The sequence below is a fragment of the Quercus suber genome, unplaced genomic scaffold, assembly GCF_002906115.3.
Source record: "Quercus suber isolate HL8 unplaced genomic scaffold, Cork oak 2.0 scaffold_848, whole genome shotgun sequence".
Taxonomy (NCBI): domain Eukaryota; kingdom Viridiplantae; phylum Streptophyta; class Magnoliopsida; order Fagales; family Fagaceae; genus Quercus; species Quercus suber.
In genome coordinates this window covers 196,034-207,335 of record NW_027070278.1, presented here as the reverse complement: position 1 = coordinate 207,335, position 11,302 = coordinate 196,034, and positions in this window count along the sequence as shown.

The following is an 11,302-nucleotide window of genomic DNA, read 5'->3' as shown; positions in this document are numbered from 1 at the left end:
TAAAATAAGATTTGCAAAGCTACAATAATCATGCATATATGCACAATTACTATAGCAAGTGTGGATATATGCAAAGTTATGCAAGCACCGATACGAGTCTATTTTATACTATATTGTATAAATTTTTACACATTTTTCATTTTACAACCACTAATGCAATTGCTCTTATTGGCTGCATTTTTTTTTTCTTCTCATATGTTACGTCTCCCCTTTGTTAGGAACCTTTATCTCTTTGCCTTGGTCCTTTAGATTTTCTATCGTCCTCTCTCTATCTCTCAAATCTCTCTTTATGTCCATCTCTCTTTCTCTTTGAAAAATCAGTGCTCTATAGATCATTTTGACCACCATGACCTCAACCCACTCATTAGAGTAATTGTTGATGTCATGACCATCAACCATCTCCAATTGCCACTACAATTTTAGTCAATTGTAGATCTCTCTCTCTCTCTCTCTCTCTCCCCTATAGAAAAGGGCAAAATTTTCACATTTGTCCATATTAGCTTCACTTAGTGAGTTAATAATTCCATATTCTTTCATTTTCTTTATATAGCCAAGATTAACATGTCCAAGTCTACCATGCCAAACATCAATGGAATCAACTAAGCACAAGAAGATGAACCTTTTTCATTAATAACTTGATCAACATTAAGGACAAAAAGACCTTCATCATTATAGCCCTTTACCAACAAAGACTTCATTCTTAGTTAAAGTAACTATGCCACCATCAAATAAAACTTTAATACCGGCCTTACCAAGCAAATGTACTGAAATGAGATTGTGTCGAAAGTGAGGTACATGAAGGACATTATTGAGTGAAAGAGTTTTACCGGAAGTTAGCTTCAAGAGTACCTTCCCTTTACCACTCACTGGCACGGACTTATTGTCCCCAACATAGACACATTCAGTGCCTTCCGCCATAGGAGTATCAGAACTAAACTCCTCTTTGAATGCACCAATATGTCTTATGCAAGCCGAGTCAACTACCCATCCCTTCACTTTTGTCACCAAGTGTGCCTTACACACCACCGCCGCAATGATCTTTTTGGTTTGCACCACATTTGCCTTATTTGATGTAGAGCCTTTATTGTTGCTCTTATTGTTGTTGAAGTTGCCTCTTGCCCTACATGTTGCCACATAATGACCTACTTTGCCACAAATAAAACAATTACCTTTTTTCTTTTGAATTTGAGGATTTGGGCCATTTTTATTATGAAGTTTTCCTTTTCCCTTAAAATCATGTTTCTTATTATGTTGTGGAAGGTCCTAACTCAACTCTTACCTCTCTCTCATTCTCCAAAAAAAAAAAAAAAAAAAAAAACTCTCACTTGAGTTGCTATCCTTCACTACCATCAAACATTTCTTCTTAATCTCCATTTGGACCATAATTCTCTATTTCTTCTTGATCACCTTTCAAAACTCTTTGCCGGCACAAAGCCCACATCAAAAGAACACTGAGGTGTTGATGGAAGCGAATGCGGCTGAATTAACTAATTAAAGAGGAGGACTGAAAATGTGGAGAGGTTAATTGAATAATGGACAGTTAGGATTTTAAATGGTAGATGGTATATTCTATAGAATCTTTTAAGGAAGGGTCTAGATTGTCTTTGAGTGGAACGTGAACCCAGCTGGATTATATATGATGGAAGGGAATGTTGTAGTGTATATATTATTTTATTGAAATAGATATATTATTTTATTGCGATGTTTATATTATTTTTTTGTGTTGAAAGCCAAAATAGATCCACTGCTGCTGAATGTTTTGTAAAATGAGTAGGTAAAATAGATAAAGTAATTTTTTGTAGTGCAAAATAGCTAAAATTTTTAGCTCTACTACTGTAGATACTCTAACAATGCTATCAATATAAGGGTAGTGATAAGAGTAGGGATGAAGCTAGGATTTAGAATTAAGGGGCGGCTCTGCTTCTAACTATGGCGGCTTCGGCCTTCGGCTCTGCTATTGCTTCGTCGTTGAAGTTTTTGTTTTTTTTTTTTTTTTTAATAATAATTTTTGGTGTCTTTAATACATTTAGAGTAAGGACAAAATTATTTTGTTTAAAATTTTATAAATGGCTGGGTTGTTTGTTTTATGTAAAATTGGTTGATTGGGATTAATTTGCTACATGTAATTTTTGTTGGGTTGTTTGTTTTATAAATTACTAATGTAGTGAATAGTTATTGGTAAGTAAAAAAAAAGGGTAATTGATGGGCCCAAATGCAAACCAGTAAGAATTTGTTAACTCAATAGTTTTTAAAACCGTGGTAAAAAAGCTTGTTAATGTAGCATTACTCTTAAAAGAATCAATGATATTGTTAAGGGGGCAACGTTTAATTTTATTGAACAAAATTACTAAAATTAGTATTTATATATACTAGTTTTTTTATTAAAAAAATTAGCAGGGGCCATTGCCCCCCAAAGTCCAATAATACCTCCGTCCATGGATAACAGGCACCTTACAATGCCCGTTAAGAAACAGCTTTATTTCAAATCATTTTGCTTTATGTCAGATTTATAACCAATTTTATAGGGGTAGAATCAATAAAACTAACTTTTTAAGTTTCACTTGTCGTTTTAGTACTATTTTCAATTACCTCATCAATTTATACCAATTTTTTATTAAGTGAACATTATAATAAATAATTCTTAACTCGGTTAACATTTCACTCATATAATCCAAAGAAAAGAAGACAGATCAAGAGCATGAGCTGAGCCTCCAGTAACAATCAATCTTGTTTTCTCTATCCTATCTTTGACTCTTCACAACATATTATAAAACGTGTACTAAACGATAATGCACCCTCAAAAAATAGGATTGTTATAATATGAACTATAGTTTTAAAAATGGGACCAGTCAAAAGAACCGGAAAAAAAAATGATTTCCCATTTTATGATCTAATCAGGGTCGATCAAATGGTCGAATTGATGAAGTAATAAATAATTTACTAAATAATTTTAAAATTTTAAATATAAATAACACAAATGTATGATAACTCACTAATTTTTTTTATTAAAAAATATCCAAAGCGTATAAACAATTTTAAATGAGTTTTCATGGTTTTATAATATTAAAAACTTAGAAGAAAAAAAAAGGTGTATTAAAGATTATACTGACATTATATAATATAATATTTTTAATTTTTGTTAAATAAATGCATATATATTATTCACTAAAGGGTAATTCTATGGTACCCAAAAAAAAAAAAGGGGGTACAGTACCCACTAATAGTTAACCTGCAATATCAGGTTACTTTTTTGTTACATTTGATGGTTCCATCCTCACATTGTGCAGTTCCAACATCACATGTGACAGTTCTTTTCTCACATTTGGTGGGTCCTTTACTTTTTTCTCACATTTGATGGTTCCATCTTCACATTGTGCAATTTCAACATCACATGTGAGTTCTTTTCTCACATTGTGCGGTTCCCTTACTTTTTTTTCTTAGATTTGACGGTTCCATCCTTACATTGTGCGGTTCCAACATTACATGTGATAAAAGTGTTAGGACATATGTGTGTTCACTTGTTAAGAACATATGTCAATTGTTTATGTAAATTGGCTAATCCTTTTGACAAAACGCACTCTACTTGTAATTGGGTAGTTCTAGGTATTTTTAATACTTTAAGAAATAAGGTTTCAAGACCAAGTGTTGAAGTCATCAAGTCTGTCCAAGAAAAAGCAAGCTGAAGTGCAATCTATATATTACTAAAAGCTGAAGCGTAGCATTTATTGTTGCTACGCTCCAGTTAAGCCACATCAGCATCCACCTCATTATCATTTTCTTTTCAATTTTCCTATAATGGTTTTTAACATTTACTTTTTATTTTATTTTAATATTTACATTTTTCCAACTTTTCTTCATCCTTACATTTTCATCTCCCCACTACCCTCTTCATAAATATTATTATTCTTCTTTTCATCTCCCCACTACTCTCTACATAAATATTATACTTCTTCTTTCTCTTCATCTTCCTTTATTTTGTCTCTTCTTATTCACAGTCTCTTACTATAAATTGGTAACTATCTATTCCATTCTATGCATGGTTTTTTCTCACAAAAAAAGGTTATCTCTCTCTCTCTCTCTCTCTCAATTTTTCGATGAATTTTTTTATACATTCTTCTATTTATGCCAAATTACTAATCTTTGGGAATCCTTTCTTTTCTTTTTTTCTTCTTTGTTTTTCTACACTAGAATCATTATGCTCATTTCTCACTTAATTTAATCGGGTAGTTTGCCGGAATTCAAAAAAAGGTTCTCTCTCTTTTTCTCTCTCAATTTTTCGATGAATTTTTTATACATTCTTCTATTTATACCAAATTACTAATCTTTGGGAATTTTTTTTTTCTACACTAGAATCATTAAGCTCATTTTCTCACTTAATTTAATTGGGTATTTTGCAGGAATTCAAGTAAAACCAGACAATAAGGAATTTTACGGCATTGGAGAACGCCTGAATATATACCAGCCAAAAGTTGAAAGTCAACAAATTTGTGGAGTTATGATTAAGCTTCAAACGGGATTGATGGTATTGCCAATGTTCTTTAATTAGCATCCTTATTTCTATTTCTCTATATATGTTTCCTAGAATTAGTATTAGTCTCATTTTTATTTTCTCTATTATATTCAAGGTAAACCAAGAGTTCTTTAAAACTCCACATTGGTTAATGCCATTGAGATTTGTTTTTTAATTTTTTTTCCCTCTTTAATTGTTAAATGTTACCCTTTTTTTGCTCTTTCTTATAACTCTAATTAATGTTGATGGTTCTTTTTTTTTTTTTTGGGTAGTTAAGGTTGATGGTTCTTTCTTACAGAGAAAAGAAAAAATTGAAAACAATTGAATTCTGTATAAACCTGTACTTAAAGGGGACATGAGCCTTTGTTTATTTTATTAGAGACAATATATTAAAGGGGCATATCCTTTGGCCATTGCATTCATTTCTTAGAGGTTAAAAGATAAAGCTTGTCATTATAGGAAAACATTTTGGGTGGGGATAAGGGTGTCATTTTGTTTGCTCTAAGAGTAACAAAAGATCCTATTATAAAGGAAGCCCACAATCATATCACATGCTTATTACACTAACCATGAGCACTACTCATTATTCTCTCTCACCATGTTTCTACTACATTTGCATTTAGCAACCTAAGATTAAAATTTATTCCCAATAGAAGACTTGTAGAATCATTCAGTTTTTATAGGAAACTAGCCGCAGACTCGCATGATACGTGGAAATATAAATATTATGCAATGAAGTGTAATATATAAAAAGTAACAATTACTTCAAGCATTGTCTTTTTTTCCAAAAAAAAAAAAAAAAAAAAAGAAAAGAAAAGAAAAGATTTTTACACTTTTTTTTAATCTTTTTATCTCTACAAATATATCATTTTAATATTTTTTGTGTATTTCATTAATAATTTTTAAGGTGAACCATATTCTTCTAACTTTGTTATAGTGTGTTACATTTGCTTAATATACAACTCATCTCTTAAAGAATAAGGAAATTATTATAATAATAAAAAAATAATCACAAAATTATAGTGTTAACTTAACCAAAATTAAAATAAAACTAAAGAAATAAAAAATAGATTTTATAATAATTTATTAGTCAAAAAATTAGCAGGCATATTCAAATTTCTATTTCCAAAAACAACTAAGTATTAATCCAAACCAAATTCAATCAAAATTATAAAAGGGAAAGAAAAGACTTTCTTATGGGAAATTAAAAAAGCACAATCCTAAAACACATATTAAAAAAAAAAAACCATCAATCTTAATTTGAGTTATAAGAAAGAACAAAAATCTTTTATGTGCAATTGTTCTCTTTATTGGTAAAGAACAAAAATCTTGTATGTGCAATTGTTCTCTTTATTGGTATTTATTGTTTATATTTTATTTTACTTTTTTTTCTTCTCATCTTATGTTATTCAACATTTAAATTCAGTCACATCTTCTACACCATTAAATTATTTATATTTTCTCTCTTTTTTATTTTTATAATTAAACATGGAATATTTTATTTAAATAATAAAATTATCCTTAAAAAATTGTACTTTTTTTTTTTTTTTACATTTACACTTTGTCCAAGCTTTTTCTTACCTTTATCTTTTCATCTCCCCACTACCTTCTACCTTAATATCACTATTCATCTCCCCACATCTTCCATATCATTAAATTATTTATATTTTTCTCTCTTTTTATTTAAAAAATTAAAATTAAAAATTTTACTTAATTTCAATAAATAAAAGTGCCATCATAAAGTGGAGTAATACTAGGGACACTCATTCTCAAATCCAATATATCAAAGTAAAATATAATACAAAAAAAATGCCAATTGGGAAACACTAAATTAAAAAAAAAAAAAATAATAATGAGGATATCAAACCAAATATAATATAAAGAAACTAATAGTTATGGATATACTACTAACTTAAGAGTAGCAAAATTAAATGGAAAAAAAAAAAAAAAAAACTTCAATGCATATTTAACGCAATAAAATCATCATCAAATTTTGAAAAACAATAGTCTGCTTATGGAGAGAGAGAGAGAGAGAGAGAGATGGTAAAGAAAAAAAAATTAAATGTCAATTAGTAACTATTAATTGGAAAACAAAGAGGTTGTAAAGAGAAGTAAAAATAAAAAATAAATATGACCAATATGGAGAACATTAAAAACTTTACGCTGCAATAAAATCAACTGTTACATTCACTTAAAAAATTGAATCAATAATCAATAATTATACACAATCATAGCAATATATTTAAACTTAAAACTAATCAAACTCTAATTCATAACTAAAAAGAGATGTTCTCATGTAATAATAGAAATTACATAAGAAATAAAGTTAGAAAATTTTAAAATCCCTTTTTTGACATTTCATTTAACTTTATATTTATATGTATGTATGTATGTATGTATGTATGTATATATATATAAATGTAATCTTCATACGCAATTACATTTAAAAATCTATTAAACAATGCTACATCTCATTTAACACCTCTGTTATGAAAATCATTAGCCAGTAAATATATGATAATAGTAAAAAATGTTATAAATGAAATTATGGAAAAAAAGTGATAAAACTAATTAGCTACTATCATTGTGAAGTAGTAATCTATGATTTTACACATCTAAAGAAGTGGAATATATAAAGTTTACTTAAGGTATATGTAAAGATTCACGTTAAAAAAAAGATATGTAAAAGTTAAAAAAATGTATATTCTATAAATAAATAAAAAGGTGTATGTAAGGTTTTTATTAACTTAAAAGAAAATGAAAAATCAATTATTAACAACAAGAATAATAATAATAATAATAATAATAATAATATAGAGGTAATTACATTCTCCTTCCTTGAGGTTTGAAGAAATGACACTCTATCCCAAATTTGAAAGGAAACAATATTTCCACCCTTTACATTTGTATAACCAAACTTTGTTAAATTAATATTAAAATATTGTGTACTAACCTGCCTATACTTAAGGTAGGTTCCAAAATTATCCTTAATTTTAAAATTAAATTATCTTATTTAAAATTTTAAATTAAAGTGTATTTCAAAATATTAAATAATGTCTTTTGCTTCTTCTTTTTTCCCCCTTTTCTTTTCCCAATGAGTTATGGAGAGATTTGTCATTTCAAATCTTTTGGTATTTTATAAATTTGTATTTTAATTCTAAAGTTATGAGTAATGTTTTTACTAAACATGGTTAAACATTTACAAACAGATTCTTAAATAAATTTTAAATATTTTATTATTAATATAAACAAAATGGGAGAGTGTTATTACTTATTACCCCAAATATATATAATAAGATCACCCTAAAAAAAAATTATCTCGCGCAATGCGCGGGTCTGCGACTAGTTTCATTAAAGCTCGACACCTGCTCGATAGCTACCTCGACACCTGCTATCTGTCGAGATTTATAAAATCAGCTTTTCTGATTTAATTTTCTTGGGATCCGTGAATGTGTTTTTGGGCCTTCTTTTCTTCTAATCCTAAACATATAAAATGATTGTTTTAAGAGCCGTCAAGTGGTACACAAGTTGCAAAAGTATTGAGCAATCCTTGTTCAAGCAAGTTGTGATCAAAAGACGAAGTTCTTAACCTAGTTCATCTTCTCTCTAGAAGTTGCTGTGTATGTGCACCATAGGATTTTGTAACCAAGCATCTTCCTGATTTTCATTGTGTATGATGAACTGAAGAACTTTGCAGCCAACCTTTTCTTCTCAAGTTGGTGTTTGAAGTCGCATACTGGGATCCGCGCATTGGTTAGTCACGTACTTGGGAGCCGTGCATCAAAGGTGGAAATTGTCACTACAGATCAAGTCCAATTGGGTATTGGGATAAGGGTTCAACTGTAGGTTGGTAAGGTACTTGGGATTCCTTTACTTGTAACCGCTTGATTTGATAATAGTGGAGTTTCGGGAGTGGTGACCTGAAAATCACGGTGGGGTTTTTGCCGTTAGGGTTTTCCCCATTCGTAAACAAATCACCGTGTTATTTATTTTTCCGCTGCATATTTAGTATTTGGTGATTTGTTTGTGCTTCCACGCAATTGCATGTTAAATTGATTAATTAATAACTTGGCTAATTAATTAATTGATTTTATCACAAGGGATCATTCAGTTTGTGGCCTATCAAAAAGATTAGCCAACTGATGAAGCGCCAACACAACCTGCCGAGGATGCCATTCCGTCTCAGTCTGCTGACCTTGTCGCCTAAGTTTGAAGAAGCTATTTACCCTTTTATTATTATTTTTCTTTTTCACCGTTTATTTTTTTATTATTTGGTTTTACCTATGATCACCGGGGTGTGGTGACGAAACACTGGTTTAATTTTAATTTGTGCTTGTTTTATTCCATTTGATTAGTCATCTTAAGATGGTGATCGGAGCCATATTTATAAATAATTGCCAAATTTATAAATGATTGTTGTGTTGTTGTTAAATTACTTATCATACCTTATTTTCTCATTGAAGATGATCGGGGATCCAGATCGAAGTTTACCTCAGATCGGTAATAAAAGATTACTCTTGCACTTGTACTCGAAAAGGATAGACTAGGTTTTTACCTTTTCGGTGACCGTGACCAGACTGAAAATAGGTTTCTTGTATTTAAAAGAAGTAAATGTTAGGCTTGTGCCTTCTCGACAATTATAACTGAATCGAGCACATGCTTGTGTACTTAACGAAAATGAATGTCAGGCTCCCACCCTTGAAAAAAATGAGTGTTAATATAAGGTTTCTGCCCTTAGAGAATTCTAATATAAGATTTCCATCTATTCGGCAGTAATTAGGATCAAGCCGAGAACAGGCCTCTGCCCTTAGAATAATTTGATGTAAAGTTTCCACCTGCTTGGTGATTAGGATAGAACCGGGAACAGGCTTCTACCCTTAGAATAATTTGATGTAAGATTTCCACCTACTCGGTGTTTAGGATAGAACCAGGAACAAGCTTCTGCCCTTAGAATAATTTGATGTAAGGTTTCCACCTACTCGGTGAATAAGATCGAACCAAGAATAGGCTTCTGCCCTTAGAATAATTTGAGATTTAGTTTCCATCGCATTTGTTGACTGGGGTTGATAAATTAATAATGATGGAACCAAAAGTATGAATACGCCTGCATGGATAACCATTGCCCTCATATTACTTAATATTATACACGTATTACATTATACTCAACCCATACTCTTGGGCATTGATAGTCAGTGGTAAAACTTCTTCAAATTGTGAACATTACATGCCTGAGGAAGTGGTCTTTCGTCCAAGTCTTCTAGATAGTATGCTCCCGTGCCAACAATGGCGGTAATTCTATAAGGCCTCTCCCAGGTCGGGGCTAACTTTCTTGTGTTGACGTCTCGCGTGTTCCCTACTACATTTCGAAGTACCAAGTCTCTAGCACTAAACTCCCTCCTCCTCACGTCCCTGTTGTATCTTCGGGCAAGTTTTTGTTGATATTCTGCTAGCCGTATGCTCGCTGATTCTCGGTGTTCCTCCAACAAGTTCAGCTGTCTCACCATTAATTCAGCATTCTTGGTAGGGACGAATCCTGAAACTCGAGCACTGCACAAATTTATCTCGGCTGGTATGACTGCTTCCGCTCCATTTGTTAGAAAAAATGGAGTTTCTCCCATGGACCTCCTAGGAGTTGTCCAGTATACCTACAGAACATTAGACAACTCCTTGGCCCACCTACCCTTAGCACCCTTTAATCTTTTCTTCAACCCGTTCACAATGGCTTTGTTGGTGGCCTTAGCTTGACCGTTACTCTGTGGATATGTCAGAGTAGAATACCCATTCTTGATGCCGAGACCACTACAAAAATCGCGGAAAGTTTTGCTATCAAACTGCAACCCATTGTCCAATACTAGAGACTATGGTACCCCAAACCTCGTTACTATGTTTCTCCATACAATCTTCTTAACATCCACATCCCGAATATTTGCCAACACCTCCGCCCACTTGGTGAAATAGTCCATGGCTACTAAAACGAACCTTCGATTTCCTGTAACCCGAGGGAATGGACCAACAATGTCTAGCCCCCATTGCGCAAAGGGCCATGGATTACTAATAGGATTTAGGCTCCCAGACGGATGGTGGATCATCGGGGCATGCTTCCGTGCATACTCAGTAGCATCCTTTTGCATTCGCGGCCACCAAAATCCTTGAGTCATTGCTCGATAAGCTAATGAACGTCCCCCTACGTGACTGCCGCATATCCTTCATGAAGTTCGGTTAGGAGTTATTCAATCTTGCTGGGGTTGCAAACACTGTAGGTAAGGCCCCTCGAAAGACCTCCAGTACAGTTTATGGTTAGCTAACAACCAATACCGAGTGGCTACCCGGCGTACTTTTTCTGCTTCTTTTTCATCAGCTGGCACTCAATCCTTGGCCAAAAAGTCGATAATCGGATCCATCCAACATGGCTCGACTGTTGTTACTAGTGAAACACCTACCCCTGCATTAATGCTCGGTTCTGCCACCAGTTCCACTTTGATTAATCGAGATACTTCTTCGGTCAATGATGATGCCAATGTGGCCAATGAGTCAATGTGCCGGTTCTGTCCCCTAGCCACTTGAACCACCCTCACATTCAGAAAGCGATCCATAGTCTGCTTTACCAACCGTAAATACTCCATCATTCGGGGATCCTTAGCCTTAAAGCTTCCCTGCACTTGGTTAACCACCAATCAAGAATCCGAGTAGACCTTTACCTCCCTAGCACCTAGGTCCGAAACAACCCTCAATCTGGCCAGCAAGGCTTCGTACTCGGCTTCGTTGTTAGAAGCCCTAAAGTCTAGCCTAAAA